Source organism: Doryrhamphus excisus, linkage group LG6, assembly GCF_037039965.1.
Source record: "Doryrhamphus excisus strain RoL-2023G ecotype Guam linkage group LG6, RoL_Dexc_Guam_v1.1, whole genome shotgun sequence".
NCBI classification, from domain to species: Eukaryota; Metazoa; Chordata; class Actinopteri; order Syngnathiformes; family Syngnathidae; genus Doryrhamphus; species Doryrhamphus excisus.
Window position 1 is genome coordinate 4,895,228 of NC_136362.1, and position 21,788 is coordinate 4,917,015.

Below are 21,788 nucleotides of genomic sequence, written 5' to 3' on the forward strand. Positions count from 1 at the left end.
TTAAAGGGCCAGCTTAAAGGGCCAGCTTAAAGGGCCAGCCTTAGAGGGCCAGCTTAAAGGGCCAGCCTTAAAGGGCCAGCTTAAAGGGCCAGCCTTAAAGGGCAAGCCTTAAAGGGCCAGCCTTAGAGGGCCAGCCTTAGAGGGCCAGCTTAAAGGGCCAGCCTTAGAGGGCCAGCTTAAAGGGCCAGCCTTAGAGGGCCAGCTTAAAGGGCCAGCCTCAAAGGGCCAGCCTCAAAGGGCCAGCCTTAAAGGGCCAGCTTAAAGGGCCAGCCTTAAAGGGCCAGCTTAAAGGGCCAGCCTTAAAGGGCCAGCCTTAAAGGGCCAGCTTAAAGGGCCAGCCTTAAAGGGCCAGCCTTAAAGGGCCAGCTTAAAGGGCCAGCCTTAAAGGGCCAGCTTAAAGGGCCAGCCTTAAAGGGCAAGCCTTAAAGGGCCAGCCTTAAAGGGCCAGCATTAGAGGGCCAGCTTAAAGGGCCAGCCTTAGAGGGCCAGCTTAAAGGGCCAGCCTTAAGGGGCCAGCTTAAAGGGCCAGCCTTAAAGGGCCAGCCTTAAAGGGCCAGTCTTAAAGGGCCAGCCTTAGAGGGCCAGCCTTAAAGGGCCAGCCTTAAAGGGCCAGCCTTAAAGGGCCAGCCTTAGAGGGCCAGCCTTAAAGGGCCAGCTTTAAAGGGCCAGCCTTAGAGGGCCAGCCTTAAAGGGCCAGCTTAAAGGGCCAGCCTTAAAGGGCCAGCTTAAAGGGCCGGCCTTAAAGGGCCAGCCTTAAAGGGCCAGCTTAAAGGGCCAGCCTTAAAGGGCCAGCTTAAAGGGCCAGCCTTAGAGGGCCAGCCTTAAGGGGCCAGCTTAAAGGGCCAGCCTTAAAGGGCCAGCCTTAGAGGGCCAGCTTAAAGGGCCAGCCTTAGAGGGCCAGCCTTAAGGGGCCAGCTTAAAGGGCCAGCCTTAAAGGGCCAGCCTTAGATGGCCAGCTTAAAGGGCCAGCCTTAGAGGGCCAGCTTAAAGGGCAAGCCTTAAGGGGCCAGCTTAAAGGGCCAGCCTTAAAGGGCCAGCCTTAAAGGGCCAGTCTTAAAGGGCCAGCCTTAGAGGGCCAGCTTTAAAGGGCCAGCTTAAAGGGCCAGCCTTAAAGGGCCAGCTTAAAGGGCCAGCCTTAGAGGGCCAGCTTAAAGGGCCAGCCTTAAGGGGCCAGCTTAAAGGGCCAGCCTTAAAGGGCAAGCCTTAAAGGGCCAGCCTTAGAGGGCCAGCTTAAAGGGCCAGCCGTAGAGGACCTGCTTAAAGGGCCAGCCTTAAGGGGCCAGCTTAAAGGGCCAGCCTTAAAGGGCCAGCCTTAAAGGGCCAGCTTAAAGGGCCAGCCTTAAAGGGCCAGCTTAAAGGGCCAGCCTTAAAGGGCCAGCTTAAAGGGCCGGCCTTAAAGGGCCAGCCTTAAAGGGCCAGCTTAAAGGGCCAGCCTTAAAGGGCCATCTTAAAGGGCCAGCCTTAGAGGGCAAGCCTTAAGGGGCCAGCTTAAAGGGCCAGCCTTAAAGGGCCAGCCTTAGAGGGCCAGCTTAAAGGGCCAGCCTTAAAGGGCCAGCTTAAAGGGCCAGCCTTAGAGGGCCAGCTTTACAGGGCCAGCTTAAAGGGCCAGCCTTAAAGGGCCAGCTTAAAGGGCCAGCCTTAGAGGGCCAGCTTAAAGGGCCAGCCTTAAGGGGACAGCTTAAAGGTCCAGCCTTAAAGGGCAAGCCTTAAAGGGCCAGCCTTAGAGGGCCAGCCTTAGAGGGCCAGCTTAAAGGGCCAGCCTTAGAGGGCCAGCTTAAAGGGCCAGCCTTAAGGGGCCAGCTTAAAGGGCCAGCCTCAAAGGGCCAGCCTTAAAGGGCCAGCCTTAAAGGGCCAGCTTAAAGGGCCAGCCTTAAAGGGCCAGCTTAAAGGGCCAGCCTTAAAGGGCCAGCTTAAAGGGCCAGCCTTAAAGGGCCAGCTTAAAGGGCCAGCCTTAAAGGGCCAGCTTAAAAGGCCAGCCTTAAAGGGCCAGCTTAAAGGGCCAGCCTTAGATGGCCAGCCTTAAGGGGCCAGCTTAAAGGGCCAGCCTTAAAGGGCCAGCCTTAAAGGGCCAGCCTTAAAGGGCCAGCCTTAAAGGGCCAGCCTTAAAGGGCCAGCTTAAAGGGCCAGCTTAAAGGGCCAGCCTTAGAGGGCCAGCTTAAAGGGCCAGCCTTAGAGGGCCAGCTTAAAGGGCCAGCCTTAAGGGGCCAGCTTAAAGGGCCAGCCTTAAAGGGCCAGCCTCAAAGGGCCAGCCTTAAAGGGCCAGCCTTAAAGGGCCAGCTTAAAGGGCCAGCCTTAAAGGGCCAGCTTAAAGGGCCAGCCTTAAAGGGCCAGCCTTAAAGGGCCAGCTTAAAGGGCCAGCCTTAAAGGGCCAGCTTAAAGGGCCAGCCTTAAAGGGCAAGCCTTAAAGGGCCAGCCTTAAAGGGCCAGCCTTAAAGGGCCAGCTTAAAGGGCCAGCCTTAAAGGGCCAGCTTAAATTGCCAGCCTTAAAGGGCCAGCCTTAGAGGGCCAGCTTAAAGGGCCAGCCTTAGAGGGCCAGCTTAAAGGGCCAGCCTTAAGGGGCCAGCTTAAAGGGCCAGCCTTAAAGGGCCAGCCTTAAAGGGCCAGTCTTAAAGGGCCAGCCTTAGAGGGCCAGCCTTAAAGGGCCAGCTTAAAGGGCCAGCCTTAAAGGGCCAGCTTAAAGGGCCAGCCTTAAAGGGCCAGCCTTAAAGGGCAAGCCTTAAAGGGCCAGCCTTAGAGGGCCAGCTTAAAGGGCCAGCCGTAGAGGACCTGCTTAAAGGGCCAGCCTTAAGGGGCCAGCTTAAAGGGCCAGCCTTAAAGGGCAAGCCTTAAAGGGCCAGCCTTAGAGGGCCAGCTTAAAGGGCCAGCCTTAGAGGGCCAGCTTAAAGGGCCAGCCTTAAGGGGCCAGCTTAAAGGGCCAGCCTCAAAGGGCCAGCCTTAAAGGGCCAGCTTAAAGGGCCAGCCTTAAAGGGCCAGCTTAAAGGGCCAGCCTTAAAGGGCCAGCCTTAAAGGGCCAGCTTAAAGGGCCAGCCTTAAAGGGCAAGCCTTAAAGGGCCAGCCTTAGAGGGCCAGCTTAAAGGGCCAGCCTTAGAGGGCCAGCTTAAAGGGCCAGCCTTAAGGGCCAGCCTTAAGGGGCCAGCTTAAAGGGCCAGCCTTAGATGGCCAGCCTTAAGGGGCCAGCTTAAAGGGCCAGCCTTAAAGGGCCAGCCTTAAAGGGCCAGCCTTAAAGGGCCAGCCTTAAAGGGCCAGCCTTAAAGGGCCAGCCTTAAAGGGCCAGCTTAAAGGGCCAGCCTTAAGGGGCCAGCTTAAAGGGCCAGCCTTAAAGGGCAAGCCTTAAAGGGCCAGCCTTAGAGGGCCAGCTTAAAGGGCCAGCCTTAGAGGGCCAGCTTAAAGGGCCAGCCTTAAGGGGCCAGCTTAAAGGGCCAGCATTAAAGGGCCAGCCTTAAAGGGCCAGCTTTAAAGGGCCAGCTTAAAGGGCCAGCCTTAAAGGGCCAGCCTTAAAGGGCCATCTTAAAGGGCCAGCCTTAAGGGGCCAGCTTAAAGGGCCAGCCTTAAAGGGCAAGCCTTAAAGGGCCAGCCTTAGAGGGCCAGCTTAAAGGGCCAGCCTTAGAGGGCCTGCTTAAAGGGCCAGCCTTAAGGGGCCAGCTTAAAGGGCCAGCCTTAAAGGGCCAGCCTTAAAGGGCCAGCTTAAAGGGCCAGCCTTAAAGGGCCAGCTTAAAGGGCCGGCCTTAAAGGGCCAGCCTTAAAGGGCCAGCTTATAGGGCCAGCCTTAAAGGGCCAGCCTTAAAGGGCCAGCCTTAAAGGGCCAGCTTAAAGGGCCAGCTTAAAGGGCCAGCCTTAAGGGGCCAGCTTAAAGGGCCAGCCTTAAAGGGCAAGCCTTAAAGGGCCAGCCTTAGAGGGCCAGCCTTAGAGGGCCAGCTTAAAGGGCCAGCCTTAGAGGGCCAGCTTAAAGGGCCAGCCTTAAGGGGCCAGCTTAAAGGGCCAGCCTCAAAGGGCCAGCCTTATAGGGCCAGCCTTAAAGGGCCAGCTTAAAGGGCCAGCCTTAAAGGGCCAGCTTAAAGGGCCAGCCTTAGAGGGCCAGCCTTAAAGGGCCAGCTTAAAGGGCCAGCCTTAAAGGGCCAGCTTAAAGGGCCAGCCTTAAAGGGCCAGCTTAAAGGGCCAGCCTTAGATGGCCAGCCTTAAGGGGCCAGCTTAAAGGGCCAGCCTTAAGGGGCCAGCTTAAAGGGCCAGCCTTAAAGGGCCAGCCTTAAAGGGCCAGCCTTAAAGGGCCAGCCTTAAAGGGCCAGCTTAAAGGGCCAGCCTTAAGGGGCCAGCTTAAAGGGCCAGCCTTAAAGGGCAAGCCTTAAAGGGCCAGCCTTAGAGGGCCAGCTTAAAGGGCCAGCCTTAGAGGGCCAGCTTAAAGGGCCAGCCTTAAGGGGCCAGCTTAAAGGGCCAGCCTTAAAGGGCCAGCCTTAGAGGGCCAGCCTTAAGGGGCCAGCTTAAAGGGCCAGCCTTAAAGGGCCAGCCTTAAAGGGCCAGCCTTAGATGGCCAGCTTAAAGGGCCAGCCTTAGAGGGCCAGCTTAAAGGGCCAGCCTTAGAGGGCCAGCTTAAAGGGCCAGCCTTAAGGGGCCAGCTTAAAGGGGCAGCCTTAAACGGCCAGTCTTAAAGGGCCAGCCTTAGAGGGCCAGCCTTAAAGGGCCAGCTTAAAGGGCCAGCCTTAAAGGGCCAGCTTAAAGGGCCAGCCTTAGATGGCCAGCCTTAAGGGGCCAGCTTAAAGGGCCAGCCTTAAAGGGCCAGCCTTAAAGGGCCAGCTTTAAAGGGCCAGCTTAAAGGGCCAGCCTTAAAGGGCCAGCTTAAAGGGCCAGCCTTAAAGGGCCAGCCTTAAAGGGCCAGCCTTAAAGGGCCAGCTTAAAGGGCCAGCCTTAAAGGGCCAGCCTTAAAGGGCCAGCTTACAGGGCCAGCCTTAAAGGGCCAGCTTAAAGGGCCAGCCTTAGAGGGCCAGCCCTAAGGGGCCAGCTTAAAGGGCCAGCCTTAAAGGGCCAGCCTTAAAGGGCCAGCCTTAGAGGGCCAGCTTAAAGGGCCAACCTTAAAGGGCCAGCTTAAAAGGCCAGCCTTAGAGGGCCAGCTTTAAAGGGCCAGCTTAAAGGGCCAGCCTTAAAGGGCCAGCTTAAAGGGCCAGCCTTAGAGGGCCAGCTTAAAGGGCCAGCCTTAAGGGGCCAGCTTAAAGGGCCAGCCTTAAAGGGCAAGCCTTAAAGGGCCAGCCTTAGAGGGCCTGCCTTAAAGGGCAAGCCTTAAAGGGCCAGCCTTAAAGGGCCAGCCTTAGAGGGCCAGCTTAAAGGGCCAGCCTTAGAGGGCCAGCTTAAAGGGCCAGCCTTAAGGGGCCAGCTTAAAGGGCCAGCCTTAAAGGGCCAGCCTTAAAAGGCCAGTCTTAAAGGGCCAGCCTTAGAGGGCCAGCCTTAAAGGGCCAGCTTAAAGGGCCAGCCTTAAAGGGCCAGCTTAAAGGGCCAGCCTTAGATGGCCAGCCTTAAGGGGCCAGCTTAAAGGGCCAGCCTTAAAGGGCCAGCCTTAGAGGGCCAGCCTTAAAGGGCCAGCCTTAAAGGGCCAGCCTTAAAGGGCCAGCCTTAGATGGCCAGCCTTAAAGGGCCAGCTTAAAGGGCCAGCCTTAAAGGGCCAGCTTACAGGGCCAGCCTTAAAGGGCAAGCCTTAAAGGGCCAGCCTTAAAGGGCCAGCCTTAGAGGGCCAGCTTAAAGGGCCAGCCTTAGAGGGCCAGCTTAAAGGGCCAGCCTTAAGGGGCCAGCTTAAAGGGCCAGCCTTAAAGGGCCAATCTTAAAGGGCCAGTCTTAAAGGGCCAGCCTTAGAGGGCCAGCCTTAAAGGGCCAGCTTAAAGGGCCAGCCTTAAAGGGCCAGCTTAAAGGGCCAGCCTTAAAGGGCCAGCTTAAAGGGCCAGCCTTAGAGGGCCAGCTTAAAGGGCCAGCCTTAAGGGGCCAGCTTAAAGGGCCAGCCTCAAAGGGCCAGCCTTAAAGGGCCAGCTTAAAGGGCCAGCCTTAAAGGGCCAGCTTAAAGGGCCAGCCTTAAAGGGCCAGCCTTAAAGGGCCAGCTTAAAGGGCCAGCCTTAAAGGGCCAGCTTAAAGGGCCAGCCTTAAAGGGCAAGCCTTAAAGGGCCAGCCTTAAAGGGCCAGCCTTAGAGGGCCAGCTTAAAGGGCCAGCCTTAGAGGTTCAGCTTAAAGGGCCAGCTTTAAGGGGCCAGCTTAAAGGGCCAGCCTTAAAGGGCCAGCCTTAAAGGGCCAGTCTTAAAGGGCCAGCCTTAGAGGACCAGCCTTAAAGGGCCAGCTTAAAGGGCCAGCCTTAAAGGGCCAGCTTAAAGGGCCAGCCTTAAAGGGCCAGCTTAAAGGGCCAGCCTTAGAGGGCCAGCCCTAAGGGGCCAGCTTAAAGGGCCAGCCTTAAAGGGCCAGCCTTAAAGGGCCAGCCTTAAGGGGCCAGCTTAAAGGGCCAGCCTCAAAGGGCCAGCCTTATAGGGCCAGCCTTAAAGGGCCAGCTTAAAGGGCCAGCCTTAAAGGGCCAGCTTAAAGGGCCAGCCTTAGAGGGCCAGCCTTAAAGGGCCAGCTTAAAGGGCCAGCCTTAACGGGCCAGCTTAAAGGGCCAGCCTTAAAGGGCCAGCTTAAAGGGCCAGCCTTAGATGGCCAGCCTTAAGGGGCCAGCTTAAAGGGCCAGCCTTAAGGGGCCAGCTTAAAGGGCCAGCCTTAAAGGGCCAGCCTTAAAGGGCCAGCCTTAAAGGGCCAGCCTTAAAGGGCCAGCTTAAAGGGCCAGCCTTAAGGGGCCAGCTTAAAGGGCCAGCCTTAAAGGGCAAGCCTTAAAGGGCCAGCCTTAGAGGGCCAGCTTAAAGGGCCAGCCTTAGAGGGCCAGCTTAAAGGGCCAGCCTTAAGGGGCCAGCTTAAAGGGCCAGCCTTAAAGGGCCAGCCTTAGAGGGCCAGCCTTAAGGGGCCAGCTTAAAGGGCCAGCCTTAAAGGGCCAGCCTTAAAGGGCCAGCCTTAGATGGCCAGCTTAAAGGGCCAGCCTTAGAGGGCCAGCTTAAAGGGCCAGCCTTAGAGGGCCAGCTTAAAGGGCCAGCCTTAAGGGGCCAGCTTAAAGGGGCAGCCTTAAACGGCCAGTCTTAAAGGGCCAGCCTTAGAGGGCCAGCCTTAAAGGGCCAGCTTAAAGGGCCAGCCTTAAAGGGCCAGCTTAAAGGGCCAGCCTTAGATGGCCAGCCTTAAGGGGCCAGCTTAAAGGGCCAGCCTTAAAGGGCCAGCCTTAAAGGGCCAGCTTTAAAGGGCCAGCTTAAAGGGCCAGCCTTAAAGGGCCAGCTTAAAGGGCCAGCCTTAAAGGGCCAGCCTTAAAGGGCCAGCCTTAAAGGGCCAGCTTAAAGGGCCAGCCTTAAAGGGCCAGCCTTAAAGGGCCAGCTTACAGGGCCAGCCTTAAAGGGCCAGCTTAAAGGGCCAGCCTTAGAGGGCCAGCCCTAAGGGGCCAGCTTAAAGGGCCAGCCTTAAAGGGCCAGCCTTAAAGGGCCAGCCTTAGAGGGCCAGCTTAAAGGGCCAACCTTAAAGGGCCAGCTTAAAAGGCCAGCCTTAGAGGGCCAGCTTTAAAGGGCCAGCTTAAAGGGCCAGCCTTAAAGGGCCAGCTTAAAGGGCCAGCCTTAGAGGGCCAGCTTAAAGGGCCAGCCTTAAGGGGCCAGCTTAAAGGGCCAGCCTTAAAGGGCAAGCCTTAAAGGGCCAGCCTTAGAGGGCCTGCCTTAAAGGGCAAGCCTTAAAGGGCCAGCCTTAAAGGGCCAGCCTTAGAGGGCCAGCTTAAAGGGCCAGCCTTAGAGGGCCAGCTTAAAGGGCCAGCCTTAAGGGGCCAGCTTAAAGGGCCAGCCTTAAAGGGCCAGCCTTAAAAGGCCAGTCTTAAAGGGCCAGCCTTAGAGGGCCAGCCTTAAAGGGCCAGCTTAAAGGGCCAGCCTTAAAGGGCCAGCTTAAAGGGCCAGCCTTAGATGGCCAGCCTTAAGGGGCCAGCTTAAAGGGCCAGCCTTAAGGGGCCAGCTTAAAGGGCCAGCCTTAAAGGGCAAGCCTTAAAGGGCCAGCCTTAGAGGGCCAGCTTAAAGGGCCAGCCTTAGAGGGCCAGCTTAAAGGGCCAGCCTTAAGGGGCCAGCTTAAAGGGCCAGCATTAAAGGGCCAGCCTTAAAGGGCCAGCTTTAAAGGGCCAGCATAAAGGGCCAGCCTTAAAGGGCCAGCCTTAAAGGGCCATCTTAAAGGGCCAGCCTTAAGGGGCCAGCTTAAAGGGCCAGCCTTAAAGGGCAAGCCTTAAAGGGCCAGCCTTAGAGGGCCAGCTTAAAGGGCCAGCCTTAGAGGGCCTGCTTAAAGGGCCAGCCTTAAGGGGCCAGCTTAAAGGGCCAGCCTTAAAGGGCCAGCCTTAAAGGGCCAGCTTAAAGGGCCAGCCTTAAAGGGCCAGCTTAAAGGGCCGGCCTTAAAGGGCCAGCCTTAAAGGGCCAGCTTATAGGGCCAGCCTTAAAGGGCCAGCCTTAAAGGGCCAGCCTTAAAGGGCCAGCTTAAAGGGCCAGCTTAAAGGGCCAGCCTTAAGGGGCCAGCTTAAAGGGCCAGCCTTAAAGGGCAAGCCTTAAAGGGCCAGCCTTAGAGGGCCAGCCTTAGAGGGCCAGCTTAAAGGGCCAGCCTTAGAGGGCCAGCTTAAAGGGCCAGCCTTAAGGGGCCAGCTTAAAGGGCCAGCCTCAAAGGGCCAGCCTTATAGGGCCAGCCTTAAAGGGCCAGCTTAAAGGGCCAGCCTTAAAGGGCCAGCTTAAAGGGCCAGCCTTAGAGGGCCAGCCTTAAAGGGCCAGCTTAAAGGGCCAGCCTTAAAGGGCCAGCTTAAAGGGCCAGCCTTAAAGGGCCAGCTTAAAGGGCCAGCCTTAGATGGCCAGCCTTAAGGGGCCAGCTTAAAGGGCCAGCCTTAAGGGGCCAGCTTAAAGGGCCAGCCTTAAAGGGCCAGCCTTAAAGGGCCAGCCTTAAAGGGCCAGCCTTAAAGGGCCAGCTTAAAGGGCCAGCCTTAAGGGGCCAGCTTAAAGGGCCAGCCTTAAAGGGCAAGCCTTAAAGGGCCAGCCTTAGAGGGCCAGCTTAAAGGGCCAGCCTTAGAGGGCCAGCTTAAAGGGCCAGCCTTAAGGGGCCAGCTTAAAGGGCCAGCCTTAAAGGGCCAGCCTTAGAGGGCCAGCCTTAAGGGGCCAGCTTAAAGGGCCAGCCTTAAAGGGCCAGCCTTAAAGGGCCAGCCTTAGATGGCCAGCTTAAAGGGCCAGCCTTAGAGGGCCAGCTTAAAGGGCCAGCCTTAGAGGGCCAGCTTAAAGGGCCAGCCTTAAGGGGCCAGCTTAAAGGGGCAGCCTTAAACGGCCAGTCTTAAAGGGCCAGCCTTAGAGGGCCAGCCTTAAAGGGCCAGCTTAAAGGGCCAGCCTTAAAGGGCCAGCTTAAAGGGCCAGCCTTAGATGGCCAGCCTTAAGGGGCCAGCTTAAAGGGCCAGCCTTAAAGGGCCAGCCTTAAAGGGCCAGCTTTAAAGGGCCAGCTTAAAGGGCCAGCCTTAAAGGGCCAGCTTAAAGGGCCAGCCTTAAAGGGCCAGCCTTAAAGGGCCAGCCTTAAAGGGCCAGCTTAAAGGGCCAGCCTTAAAGGGCCAGCCTTAAAGGGCCAGCTTACAGGGCCAGCCTTAAAGGGCCAGCTTAAAGGGCCAGCCTTAGAGGGCCAGCCCTAAGGGGCCAGCTTAAAGGGCCAGCCTTAAAGGGCCAGCCTTAAAGGGCCAGCCTTAGAGGGCCAGCTTAAAGGGCCAACCTTAAAGGGCCAGCTTAAAAGGCCAGCCTTAGAGGGCCAGCTTTAAAGGGCCAGCTTAAAGGGCCAGCCTTAAAGGGCCAGCTTAAAGGGCCAGCCTTAGAGGGCCAGCTTAAAGGGCCAGCCTTAAGGGGCCAGCTTAAAGGGCCAGCCTTAAAGGGCAAGCCTTAAAGGGCCAGCCTTAGAGGGCCTGCCTTAAAGGGCAAGCCTTAAAGGGCCAGCCTTAAAGGGCCAGCCTTAGAGGGCCAGCTTAAAGGGCCAGCCTTAGAGGGCCAGCTTAAAGGGCCAGCCTTAAGGGGCCAGCTTAAAGGGCCAGCCTTAAAGGGCCAGCCTTAAAAGGCCAGTCTTAAAGGGCCAGCCTTAGAGGGCCAGCCTTAAAGGGCCAGCTTAAAGGGCCAGCCTTAAAGGGCCAGCTTAAAGGGCCAGCCTTAGATGGCCAGCCTTAAGGGGCCAGCTTAAAGGGCCAGCCTTAAAGGGCCAGCCTTAGAGGGCCAGCCTTAAAGGGCCAGCCTTAAAGGGCCAGCCTTAAAGGGCCAGCCTTAGATGGCCAGCCTTAAAGGGCCAGCTTAAAGGGCCAGCCTTAAAGGGCCAGCTTACAGGGCCAGCCTTAAAGGGCAAGCCTTAAAGGGCCAGCCTTAAAGGGCCAGCCTTAGAGGGCCAGCTTAAAGGGCCAGCCTTAGAGGGCCAGCTTAAAGGGCCAGCCTTAAGGGGCCAGCTTAAAGGGCCAGCCTTAAAGGGCCAATCTTAAAGGGCCAGTCTTAAAGGGCCAGCCTTAGAGGGCCAGCCTTAAAGGGCCAGCTTAAAGGGCCAGCCTTAAAGGGCCAGCTTAAAGGGCCAGCCTTAAAGGGCCAGCTTAAAGGGCCAGCCTTAGAGGGCCAGCTTAAAGGGCCAGCCTTAAGGGGCCAGCTTAAAGGGCCAGCCTCAAAGGGCCAGCCTTAAAGGGCCAGCTTAAAGGGCCAGCCTTAAAGGGCCAGCTTAAAGGGCCAGCCTTAAAGGGCCAGCCTTAAAGGGCCAGCTTAAAGGGCCAGCCTTAAAGGGCCAGCTTAAAGGGCCAGCCTTAAAGGGCAAGCCTTAAAGGGCCAGCCTTAAAGGGCCAGCCTTAGAGGGCCAGCTTAAAGGGCCAGCCTTAGAGGTTCAGCTTAAAGGGCCAGCTTTAAGGGGCCAGCTTAAAGGGCCAGCCTTAAAGGGCCAGCCTTAAAGGGCCAGTCTTAAAGGGCCAGCCTTAGAGGACCAGCCTTAAAGGGCCAGCTTAAAGGGCCAGCCTTAAAGGGCCAGCTTAAAGGGCCAGCCTTAAAGGGCCAGCTTAAAGGGCCAGCCTTAGAGGGCCAGCCCTAAGGGGCCAGCTTAAAGGGCCAGCCTTAAAGGGCCAGCCTTAAAGGGCCAGCCTTAAGGGGCCAGCTTAAAGGGCCAGCCTCAAAGGGCCAGCCTTATAGGGCCAGCCTTAAAGGGCCAGCTTAAAGGGCCAGCCTTAAAGGGCCAGCTTAAAGGGCCAGCCTTAGAGGGCCAGCCTTAAAGGGCCAGCTTAAAGGGCCAGCCTTAAAGGGCCAGCTTAAAGGGCCAGCCTTAAAGGGCCAGCTTAAAGGGCCAGCCTTAGATGGCCAGCCTTAAGGGGCCAGCTTAAAGGGCCAGCCTTAAGGGGCCAGCTTAAAGGGCCAGCCTTAAAGGGCCAGCCTTAAAGGGCCAGCCTTAAAGGGCCAGCCTTAAAGGGCCAGCTTAAAGGGCCAGCCTTAAGGGGCCAGCTTAAAGGGCCAGCCTTAAAGGGCAAGCCTTAAAGGGCCAGCCTTAGAGGGCCAGCTTAAAGGGCCAGCCTTAGAGGGCCAGCTTAAAGGGCCAGCCTTAAGGGGCCAGCTTAAAGGGCCAGCCTTAAAGGGCCAGCCTTAGAGGGCCAGCCTTAAGGGGCCAGCTTAAAGGGCCAGCCTTAAAGGGCCAGCCTTAAAGGGCCAGCCTTAGATGGCCAGCTTAAAGGGCCAGCCTTAGAGGGCCAGCTTAAAGGGCCAGCCTTAGAGGGCCAGCTTAAAGGGCCAGCCTTAAGGGGCCAGCTTAAAGGGGCAGCCTTAAACGGCCAGTCTTAAAGGGCCAGCCTTAGAGGGCCAGCCTTAAAGGGCCAGCTTAAAGGGCCAGCCTTAAAGGGCCAGCTTAAAGGGCCAGCCTTAGATGGCCAGCCTTAAGGGGCCAGCTTAAAGGGCCAGCCTTAAAGGGCCAGCCTTAAAGGGCCAGCTTTAAAGGGCCAGCTTAAAGGGCCAGCCTTAAAGGGCCAGCTTAAAGGGCCAGCCTTAAAGGGCCAGCCTTAAAGGGCCAGCCTTAAAGGGCCAGCTTAAAGGGCCAGCCTTAAAGGGCCAGCCTTAAAGGGCCAGCTTACAGGGCCAGCCTTAAAGGGCCAGCTTAAAGGGCCAGCCTTAGAGGGCCAGCCCTAAGGGGCCAGCTTAAAGGGCCAGCCTTAAAGGGCCAGCCTTAAAGGGCCAGCCTTAGAGGGCCAGCTTAAAGGGCCAACCTTAAAGGGCCAGCTTAAAAGGCCAGCCTTAGAGGGCCAGCTTTAAAGGGCCAGCTTAAAGGGCCAGCCTTAAAGGGCCAGCTTAAAGGGCCAGCCTTAGAGGGCCAGCTTAAAGGGCCAGCCTTAAGGGGCCAGCTTAAAGGGCCAGCCTTAAAGGGCAAGCCTTAAAGGGCCAGCCTTAGAGGGCCTGCCTTAAAGGGCAAGCCTTAAAGGGCCAGCCTTAAAGGGCCAGCCTTAGAGGGCCAGCTTAAAGGGCCAGCCTTAGAGGGCCAGCTTAAAGGGCCAGCCTTAAGGGGCCAGCTTAAAGGGCCAGCCTTAAAGGGCCAGCCTTAAAAGGCCAGTCTTAAAGGGCCAGCCTTAGAGGGCCAGCCTTAAAGGGCCAGCTTAAAGGGCCAGCCTTAAAGGGCCAGCTTAAAGGGCCAGCCTTAGATGGCCAGCCTTAAGGGGCCAGCTTAAAGGGCCAGCCTTAAAGGGCCAGCCTTAGAGGGCCAGCCTTAAAGGGCCAGCCTTAAAGGGCCAGCCTTAAAGGGCCAGCCTTAGATGGCCAGCCTTAAAGGGCCAGCTTAAAGGGCCAGCCTTAAAGGGCCAGCTTACAGGGCCAGCCTTAAAGGGCAAGCCTTAAAGGGCCAGCCTTAAAGGGCCAGCCTTAGAGGGCCAGCTTAAAGGGCCAGCCTTAGAGGGCCAGCTTAAAGGGCCAGCCTTAAGGGGCCAGCTTAAAGGGCCAGCCTTAAAGGGCCAATCTTAAAGGGCCAGTCTTAAAGGGCCAGCCTTAGAGGGCCAGCCTTAAAGGGCCAGCTTAAAGGGCCAGCCTTAAAGGGCCAGCTTAAAGGGCCAGCCTTAAAGGGCCAGCTTAAAGGGCCAGCCTTAGATGGCCAGCCTTAAAGGGCCAGCCTTAAAGGGCCAGCCTTAAAGGGCCAGCCTTAAAGGGCCAGCCTTAAAGGGCCAGCCTTAAAGGGCCAGCCTTAAAGGGCCAGCTTAAAGGGCCAGCCTTAAGGGGCCAGCTTAAAGGGCCAGCCTTAAAGGGCAAGCCTTAAAGGGCCAGCCTTAAAGGGCCAGCCTTAAAGGGCCAGCTTAAAGGGCCAGCCTTAAAGGGCCAGCTTAAAGGGCCAGCCTTAAAGGGCCAGCCTTAAAGGGCCAGCTTAAAGGGCCAGCCTTAGAGGGCCAGCTTAAAGGGCCAGCCTTAAGGGGCCAGCTTAAAGGGCCAGCCTTAAGGGGCCAGCTTAAAGGGCCAGCCTTAAAGGGCAAGCCTTAAAGGGCCAGCTTTAGAGGGCCAGCTTAAAGGGCCAGCCTTAGAGGGCCAGCTTAAAGGGCCAGCCTTAAGGGGCCAGCTTAAAGGGCCAGCCTCAAAGGGCCAGCCTTAAAGGGCCAGCTTAAAGGGCCAGCCTTAAAGGGCCAGCTTAAAGGGCCAGCCTTAAAGGGCCAGCCTTAAAGGGCCAGCTTAAAGGGCCAGCCTTAAAGGGCCAGCTTAAAGGGCCAGCCTTAAAGGGCAAGCCTTAAAGGGCCAGCCTTAAAGGGCCAGCCTTAGAGGGCCAGCTTAAAGGGCCAGCCTTAGAGGTTCAGCTTAAAGGGCCAGCTTTAAGGGGCCAGCTTAAAGGGCCAGCCTTAAAGGGCCAGCCTTAAAGGGCCAGTCTTAAAGGGCCAGCCTTAGAGGACCAGCCTTAAAGGGCCAGCTTAAAGGGCCAGCCTTAAAGGGCCAGCTTAAAGGGCCAGCCTTAAAGGGCCAGCTTAAAGGGCCAGCCTTAGAGGGCCAGCCCTAAGGGGCCAGCTTAAAGGGCCAGCCTTAAAGGGCCAGCCTTAAAGGGCCAGCCTTAGAGGGCCAGCTTAAAGGGCCAGCCTTAAAGGGCCAGCTTAAAAGGCCAGCCTTAGAGGGCCAGCTTTACAGGGCCAGCTTAAAGGGCCAGCCTTAAAGGGCCAGCTTAAAGGGCCAGCTTAAAGGGCCAGCCTTAAGGGGCCAGCTTAAAGGGCCAGCCTTAAAGGGCAAGCCTTAAAGGGCCAGCCTTAGAGGGCCAGCCTTAGAGGGCCAGCTTAAAGGGCCAGCCTTAGAGGGCCAGCTTAAAGGGCCAGCCTTAAGGGGCCAGCTTAAAGGGCCAGCCTCAAAGGGCCAGCCTTATAGGGCCAGCCTTAAAGGGCCAGCTTAAAGGGCCAGCCTTAAAGGGCCAGCTTAAAGGGCCAGCCTTAGAGGGCCAGCCTTAAAGGGCCAGCTTAAAGGGCCAGCCTTAAAGGGCCAGCTTAAAGGGCCAGCCTTAAAGGGCCAGCTTAAAGGGCCAGCCTTAGATGGCCAGCCTTAAGGGGCCAGCTTAAAGGGCCAGCCTTAAGGGGCCAGCTTAAAGGGCCAGCCTTAAAGGGCCAGCCTTAAAGGGCCAGCCTTAAAGGGCCAGCCTTAAAGGGCCAGCCTTAAAGGGCCAGCTTAAAGGGCCAGCCTTAAGGGGCCAGCTTAAAGGGCCAGCCTTAAAGGGCAAGCCTTAAAGGGCCAGCCTTAGAGGGCCAGCTTAAAGGGCCAGCCTTAGAGGGCCAGCTTAAAGGGCCAGCCTTAAGGGGCCAGCTTAAAGGGCCAGCCTTAAAGGGCCAGCCTTAGAGGGCCAGCCTTAAGGGGCCAGCTTAAAGGGCCAGCCTTAAAGGGCCAGCCTTAAAGGGCCAGCCTTAGATGGCCAGCTTAAAGGGCCAGCCTTAGAGGGCCAGCTTAAAGGGCCAGCCTTAGAGGGCCAGCTTAAAGGGCCAGCCTTAAGGGGCCAGCTTAAAGGGCCAGCCTTAAAGGGCCAGTCTTAAAGGGCCAGCCTTAGAGGGCCAGCCTTAAAGGGCCAGCTTAAAGGGCCAGCCTTAAAGGGCCAGCTTAAAGGGCCAGCCTTAGATGGCCAGCCTTAAGGGGCCAGCTTAAAGGGCCAGCCTTAAAGGGCCAGCCTTAGAGGGCCAGCTTAAAGGGCCAGCCTTAGAGGGCCAGCTTAAAGGGCCAGCCTTAAGGGGCCAGCTTAAAGGGCCAGCCTTAAAGGGCCAGCTTAAAGGGCCAGCCTTAAAGGGCCAGCTTAAAGGGCCAGCCTTAAAGGTCCATCTTAAAGGGCCAGCCTTAAAGGGCAAGCCTTAAAGGGCCAGCCTTAAAGGGCCAGCCTTAGAGGGCCAGCTTAAAGGGCCAGCCTTAGAGGGCCAGCTTAAAGGGCCAGCCTTAAGGGGCCAGCTTAAAGGGCCAGCCTTAAAGGGCCAATCTTAAAGGGCCAGTCTTAAAGGGCCAGCCTTAGAGGGCCAGCCTTAAAGGGCCAGCTTAAAGGGCCAGCCTTAAAGGGCCAGCTTAAAGGGCCAGCCTTAAAGGGCCAGCTTAAAGGGCCAGTCTTAAAGGGCCAGCCTTAGAGGGCCAGCCTTAAAGGGCCAGCTTAAAGGGCCAGCCTTAAAGGGCCAGCTTAAAGGGCCAGCCTTAAAGGGCCAGCTTAAAGGGCCAGCCTTAGATGGCCAGCCTTAAAGGGCCAGCCTTAAAGGGCCAGCCTTAAAGGGCCAGCCTTAAAGGGCCAGCCTTAAAGGGCCAGCCTTAAAGGGCCAGCTTAAAGGGCCAGCCTTAAGGGGCCAGCTTAAAGGGCCAGCCTTAAAGGGCAAGCCTTAAAGGGCCAGCCTTAAAGGGCCAGCCTTAAAGGGCCAGCTTAAAGGGCCAGCCTTAAAGGGCCAGCTTAAAGGGCCAGCCTTAAAGGGCCAGCCTTAAAGGGCCAGCTTAAAGGGCCAGCCTTAGAGGGCCAGCTTAAAGGGCCAGCCTTAAGGGGCCAGCTTAAAGGGCCAGCCTTAAGGGGCCAGCTTAAAGGGCCAGCCTTAAAGGGCAAGCCTTAAAGGGCCAGCTTTAGAGGGCCAGCTTAAAGGGCCAGCCTTAGAGGGCCAGCTTAAAGGGCCAGCCTTAAAGGGCCAGCCTTAAAGGGCCAGCTTAAAGGGCCAGCCTTAAAGGGCCAGCTTAAAGGGCCAGCCTTAAAGGGCCAGCCTTAAAGGGCCAGCTTAAAGGGCCAGCCTTAAAGGGCCAGCTTAAAGGGCCAGCCTTAAAGGGCAAGCCTTAAAGGGCCAGCCTTAAAGGGCCAGCCTTAGAGGGCCAGCTTAAAGGGCCAGCCTTAGAGGGCCAGCTTAAAGGGCCAGCTTTAAGGGGCCAGCTTAAAGGGCCAGCCTTAAAGGGCCAGCCTTAAAGGGCCAGTCTTAAAGGGCCAGCCTTAGAGGACCAGCCTTAAAGGGCCAGCTTAAAGGGCCAGCCTTAAAGGGCCAGCTTAAAGGGCCAGCCTTAAAGGGCCAGCTTAAAGGGCCAGCCTTAGAGGGCCAGCCCTAAGGGGCCAGCTTAAAGGGCCAGCCTTAAAGGGCCAGCCTTAAAGGGCCAGCCTTAGAGGGCCAGCTTAAAGGGCCAGCCTTAAAGGGCCAGCTTAAAAGGCCAGCCTTAGAGGGCCAGCTTTACAGGGCCAGCTTAAAGGGCCAGCCTTAAAGGGCCAGCTTAAAGGGCCAGCTTAAAGGGCCAGCCTTAAGGGGCCAGCTTAAAGGGCCAGCCTTAAAGGGCAAGCCTTAAAGGGCCAGCCTTAGAGGGCCAGCCTTAGAGGGCCAGCTTAAAGGGCCAGCCTTAGAGGGCCAGCTTAAAGGGCCAGCCTTAAGGGGCCAGCTTAAAGGGCCAGCCTCAAAGGGCCAGCCTTATAGGGCCAGCCTTAAAGGGCCAGCTTAAAGGGCCAGCCTTAAAGGGCCAGCTTAAAGGGCCAGCCTTAGAGGGCCAGCCTTAAAGGGCCAGCTTAAAGGGCCAGCCTTAAAGGGCCAGCTTAAAGGGCCAGCCTTAAAGGGCCAGCTTAAAGGGCCAGCCTTAGATGGCCAGCCTTAAGGGGCCAGCTTAAAGGGCCAGCCTTAAGGGGCCAGCTTAAAGGGCCAGCCTTAAAGGGCCAGCCTTAAAGGGCCAGCCTTAAAGGGCCAGCCTTAAAGGGCCAGCCTTAAAGGGCCAGCTTAAAGGGCCAGCCTTAAGGGGCCAGCTTAAAGGGCCAGCCTTAAAGGGCAAGCCTTAAAGGGCCAGCCTTAGAGGGCCAGCTTAAAGGGCCAGCCTTAGAGGGCCAGCTTAAAGGGCCAGCCTTAAGGGGCCAGCTTAAAGGGCCAGCCTTAAAGGGCCAGCCTTAGAGGGCCAGCCTTAAGGGGCCAGCTTAAAGGGCCAGCCTTAAAGGGCCAGCCTTAAAGGGCCAGCCTTAGATGGCCAGCTTAAAGGGCCAGCCTTAGAGGGCCAGCTTAAAGGGCCAGCCTTAGAGGGCCAGCTTAAAGGGCCAGCCTTAAGGGGCCAGCTTAAAGGGCCAGCCTTAAAGGGCCAGTCTTAAAGGGCCAGCCTTAGAGGGCCAGCCTTAAAGGGCCAGCTTAAAGGGCCAGCCTTAAAGGGCCAGCTTAAAGGGCCAGCCTTAGATGGCCAGCCTTAAGGGGCCAGCTTAAAGGGCCAGCCTTAAAGGGCCAGCCTTAGAGGGCCAGCTTAAAGGGCCAGCCTTAGAGGGCCAGCTTAAAGGGCCAGCCTTAAGGGGCCAGCTTAAAGGGCCAGCCTTAAAGGGCCAGCTTAAAGGGCCAGCCTTAAAGGGCCAGCTTAAAGGGCCAGCCTTAAAGGGCCATCTTAAAGGGCCAGCCTTAAAGGGCCAGCTTAAAGGGCCAGCCTTAGAGGGCCAGCCCTAAGGGGCCAGCTTAAAGGGCCAGCCTTAAAGGGCCAGCCTTAAAGGGCCAGCCTTAGAGGGCCAGCTTAAAGGGCCAGCCTTAAAGGGCCAGCTTAAAAGGCCAGCCTTAGAGGGCCAGCTTTACAGGGCCAGCTTAAAGGGCCAGCCTTAAAGGGCCAGCTTAAAGGGCCAGCCTTAGAGTGCCAGCTTAAAGGGCCAGCCTTAAAGGGCCAGCCTTAAAAGGCCAGTCTTAAAGGGCCAGCCTTAAAGGGCCAGCCTTAAAGGGCCAGCTTAAAGGGCCAGCCTTAAAGGGCCAGCTTAAAGGGCCAGCCTTAAAGGGCCAGCTTAAAGGGCCAGCCTTAGATGGCCAGCCTTAAGGGGCCAGCTTAAAGGGCCAGCCTTAGAGGGCCAGCCTTAAAGGGCCAGCCTTAAAGGGCCAGCCTTAAAGGGCCAGCTTTAGAGGGCCAGCCTTAAAGGGCCAGCTTAAAGGGCCAGCCTTTGAGGTCCAGCCTTAGAGGCCCAGCCTTAAAGGGCCAGCTTAAAGGGCCAGCCTTAGAGGACCAGCTTAAAGGGCCAGCCTTAAAGGGCCAGCTTAAAGGGCCAGCCTTAAAGGGCCAGCCTTAAAGGGCCAGCTTAAAGGGCCAGCCTTAAAGGGCCAGCTTAAAGGGCCAGCCTTAAAGGGCCAGCCTTAAAGGGCCAGCTTAAATGGCCAGCCTTAAAGGGCCAGCTTAAAGGGCCAGCCTTAAAGGGCAAGCCTTAAAGGGCCAGCCTTAAAGGGCCAGCCTTAGAGGGCCAGCTTAAAGGGCCAGCCTTAGAGGGCCAGCTTAAAGGGCCAGCCTTAAGGGGCCAGCTTAAAGGGCCAACCTTAAAAGGCCAGTCTTAAAGGGCCAGCCTTAGAGGGCCAGCCTTAAAGGGCCAGCTTAAAGGGCCAGCCTTAAAGGGCCAGCTTAAAGGGCCAGCCTTAAAGGGCCAGCTTAAAGGGCCAGCCTTAGATGGCCAGCCTTAAGGGGCCAGCTTAAAGGGCCAGCCTTAAAGGGCTAGCCTTAAAGGGCCAGCCTTAGAGGGCCAGCCTTAAAGGGCCAGCCTTAAAGGGCCAGCCTTAAAGGGCCAGCCTTAGGGGGCCAGCCTTAAAGGGCCAGCTTAAAGGGCCAGCCTTAGAGGGCCAGCTTAAAGGGCCAGCCTTAGAGGGCCAGCTTAAAGGGCCAGCCTTAAGGGGCCAGCTTAAAGGGCCAGCCTTAAAGGGCCAATCTTAAAGGGCCAGCCTTAAAGGGCCAGCCTTAGAGGGCCAGCCTTAAAGGGCCAGCTTAAAGGGCCAGCCTTAAAGGGCCAGCTTAAAGGGCCAGCCTTAAAGGGCCAGCTTAAAGGGCCAGCCTTAGATGGCCAGCCTTAAGGGGCCAGCTTAAAGGGCCAGCCTTAAAGGGCCAGCCTTAAAGGGCCAGCCTTAAAGGGCCAGCCTTAAAGGGCCAGCTTAAAGGGCCAGCCTTAAGGGGCCAGCTTAAAGGGCCAGCCTTAAAGGGCAAGCCTTAAAGGGCCAGCCTTAAAGGGCCAGCCTTAAAGGGCCAGCTTAAAGGGCCAGCCTTAAAGGGCCAGCTTAAAGGGCCAGCCTTAAAGGGCCAGCCTTAAAGGGCCAGCTTAAAGGGCCAGCCTTAGAGGGCCAGCTTAAAGGGCCAGCCTTAAGGGGCCAGCTTAAAGGGCCAGCCTTAAAGGGCAAGCCTTAAAGGGCCAGCCTTAGAGGGCCAGCTTAAAGGGCCAGCCTTAGAGGGCCAGCTTAAAGGGCCAGCCTTAAGGGGCCAGCTTAAAGGGCCAGCCTCAAAGGGCCAGCCTTAAAGGGCCAGCTTAAAGGGCCAGCCTTAAAGGGCCAGCTTAAAGGGCCAGCCTTAAAGGGCCAGCCTTAAAGGGCCAGCTTAAAGGGCAAGCCTTAAAGGGCCAGCCTTAAAGGGCCAGCCTTAGAGGGCCAGCTTAAAGGGCCAGCCTTAGAGGGCCAGCTTAAAGGGCCAGCCTTAAGGGGCCAGCTTAAAGGGCCAGCCTTAAAGGGCCAGCCTTAAAGGGCCAGTCTTAAAGGGCCAGCCTTAGAGGACCAGCCTTAAAGGGCCAGCTTAAAGGGCCAGCCTTAAAGGGCCAGCTTAAAGGGCCAGCCTTAAAGGGCCAGCTTAAAGGGCCAGCCTTAGATGGCCAGCCTTAAGGGGCCAGCTTAAAGGGCCAGCCTTAAAGGGCCAGCCTTAAAGGGCCAGCCTTAAAGGGCCAGCCTTAAAGGGCCAGCCTTAAAGGGCCAGCCTTAAAGGGCCAGCTTAAAGGGCCAGCCTTAAGGGGCCAGCTTAAAGGGCCAGCCTTAAAGGGCAAGCCTCAAAGGGCCAGCCTTAGAGGGCCAGCTTAAAGGGCCAGCCTTAGAGGGCCAGCTTAAAGGGCCAGCCTTAAGGGGCCAGCTTAAAGGGCCAGCCTTAAAGGGCCAGCCTTAAAGGGCCAGCTTTCAAGGGCCAGCTTAAAGGGCCAGCCTTAAAGGGCCAGCCTTAAAGGGCCAGCTTAAAGGGCCAGCCTTAAGGGGCCAGCTTAAAGGGCCAGCCTTAAAGGGCAAGCCTTAAAGGGCCAGCCTTAGAGGGCCAGCTTAAAGGGCCAGCCTTAGAGGGCCTGCTTAAAGGGCCAGCCTTAAGGGGCCAGCTTAAAGAGCCAGCCTTAAAGGGCCAGCCTTAAAGGGCCAGCCTTAAAGGGCCAGCTTAAAGGGCCGGCCTTAAAGGGCCAGCCTTAAAGGGCCAGCTTAAAGGGCAAGCCTTAAAGGGCCAGCTTAAAGGGCCAGCCTTAGAGGGCCAGCCTTAAGGGGCCAGCTTAAAGGGCCAGCCTTAAAGGGCCAGCCTTAGAGGGCCAGCTTAAAGGGCCAGCCTTAAAGGGCCAGCTTAAAGGGCCAGCCTTAAAGGGCCAGCTTAAAGGGCCGGCCTTAAAGGGCCAGCCTTAAAGGGCCAGCTTAAAGGGCAAGCCTTAAAGGGCCAGCTTAAAGGGCCAGCCTTAGAGGGCCAGCCTTAAGGGGCCAGCTTAAAGGGCCAGCCTTAAAGGGCCAGCCTTAGAGGGCCAGCTTAAAGGGCCAGCCTTAAAGGGCCAGCTTAAAGGGTCAGCCTTAGAGGGCCAGCTTTACAGGGCCAGCTTAAAGGGCCAGCCTTAAAGGGCCAGCTTAAAGGGCCAGCCTTAGAGGGCCAGCTTAAAGGGCCAGCCTTAAGGGGCCAGCTTAAAGGGCCAGCCTTAAAGGGCAAGCCTTAAAGGGCCAGCCTTAGAGGGCCAGCCTTAGAGGGCCAGCTTAAAGGGCCAGCCTTAGAGGGCCAGCTTAAAGGGCCAGCCTTAAGGGGCCAGCTTAAAGGGCCAGCCTCAAGGGGCCAGCTTAAAGGGCCAGCCTCAAAGGGCCAGCCTTAAAGGGCCAGCTTAAAGGGCCAGCCTTAAAGGGCCAGCTTAAAGGGCCAGCCTTAAAGGGCCAGCTTAAAGGGCCAGCCTTAAAGGGCCAGCTTAAAGGGCCAGCCTTAAAGGGCAAGCCTTAAAGGGCCAGCCTTAAAGGGCCAGCCTTAGAGGGCCAGCTTAAAGGGCCAGCCTTAGAGGGCCAGCTTAAAGGGCCAGCCTTAAGGGGCCAGCTTAAAGGGCCAGCCTTAAAGGGCCAGCCTTAAAGGGCCAGTCTTAAAGGGCCAGCCTTAGAGGGCCAGCCTTAAAGGGCCAGCTTAAAGGGCCAGCCTTATAGGGCCAGCTTAAAGGGCCAGCCTTAAAGGGCCAGCTTAAAGGGCCAGCCTTAGATGGCCAGCCTTAAGGGGCCAGCTTAAAGGGCCAGCCTTAAAGGGCCAGCCTTAAAGGGCCAGCCTTAAAGGGCCAGCTTAAAGGGCCAGCCTTAAAGGGCCAGCTTAAAGGGCCAGCCTTAAAGGGCCAGCCTTAAA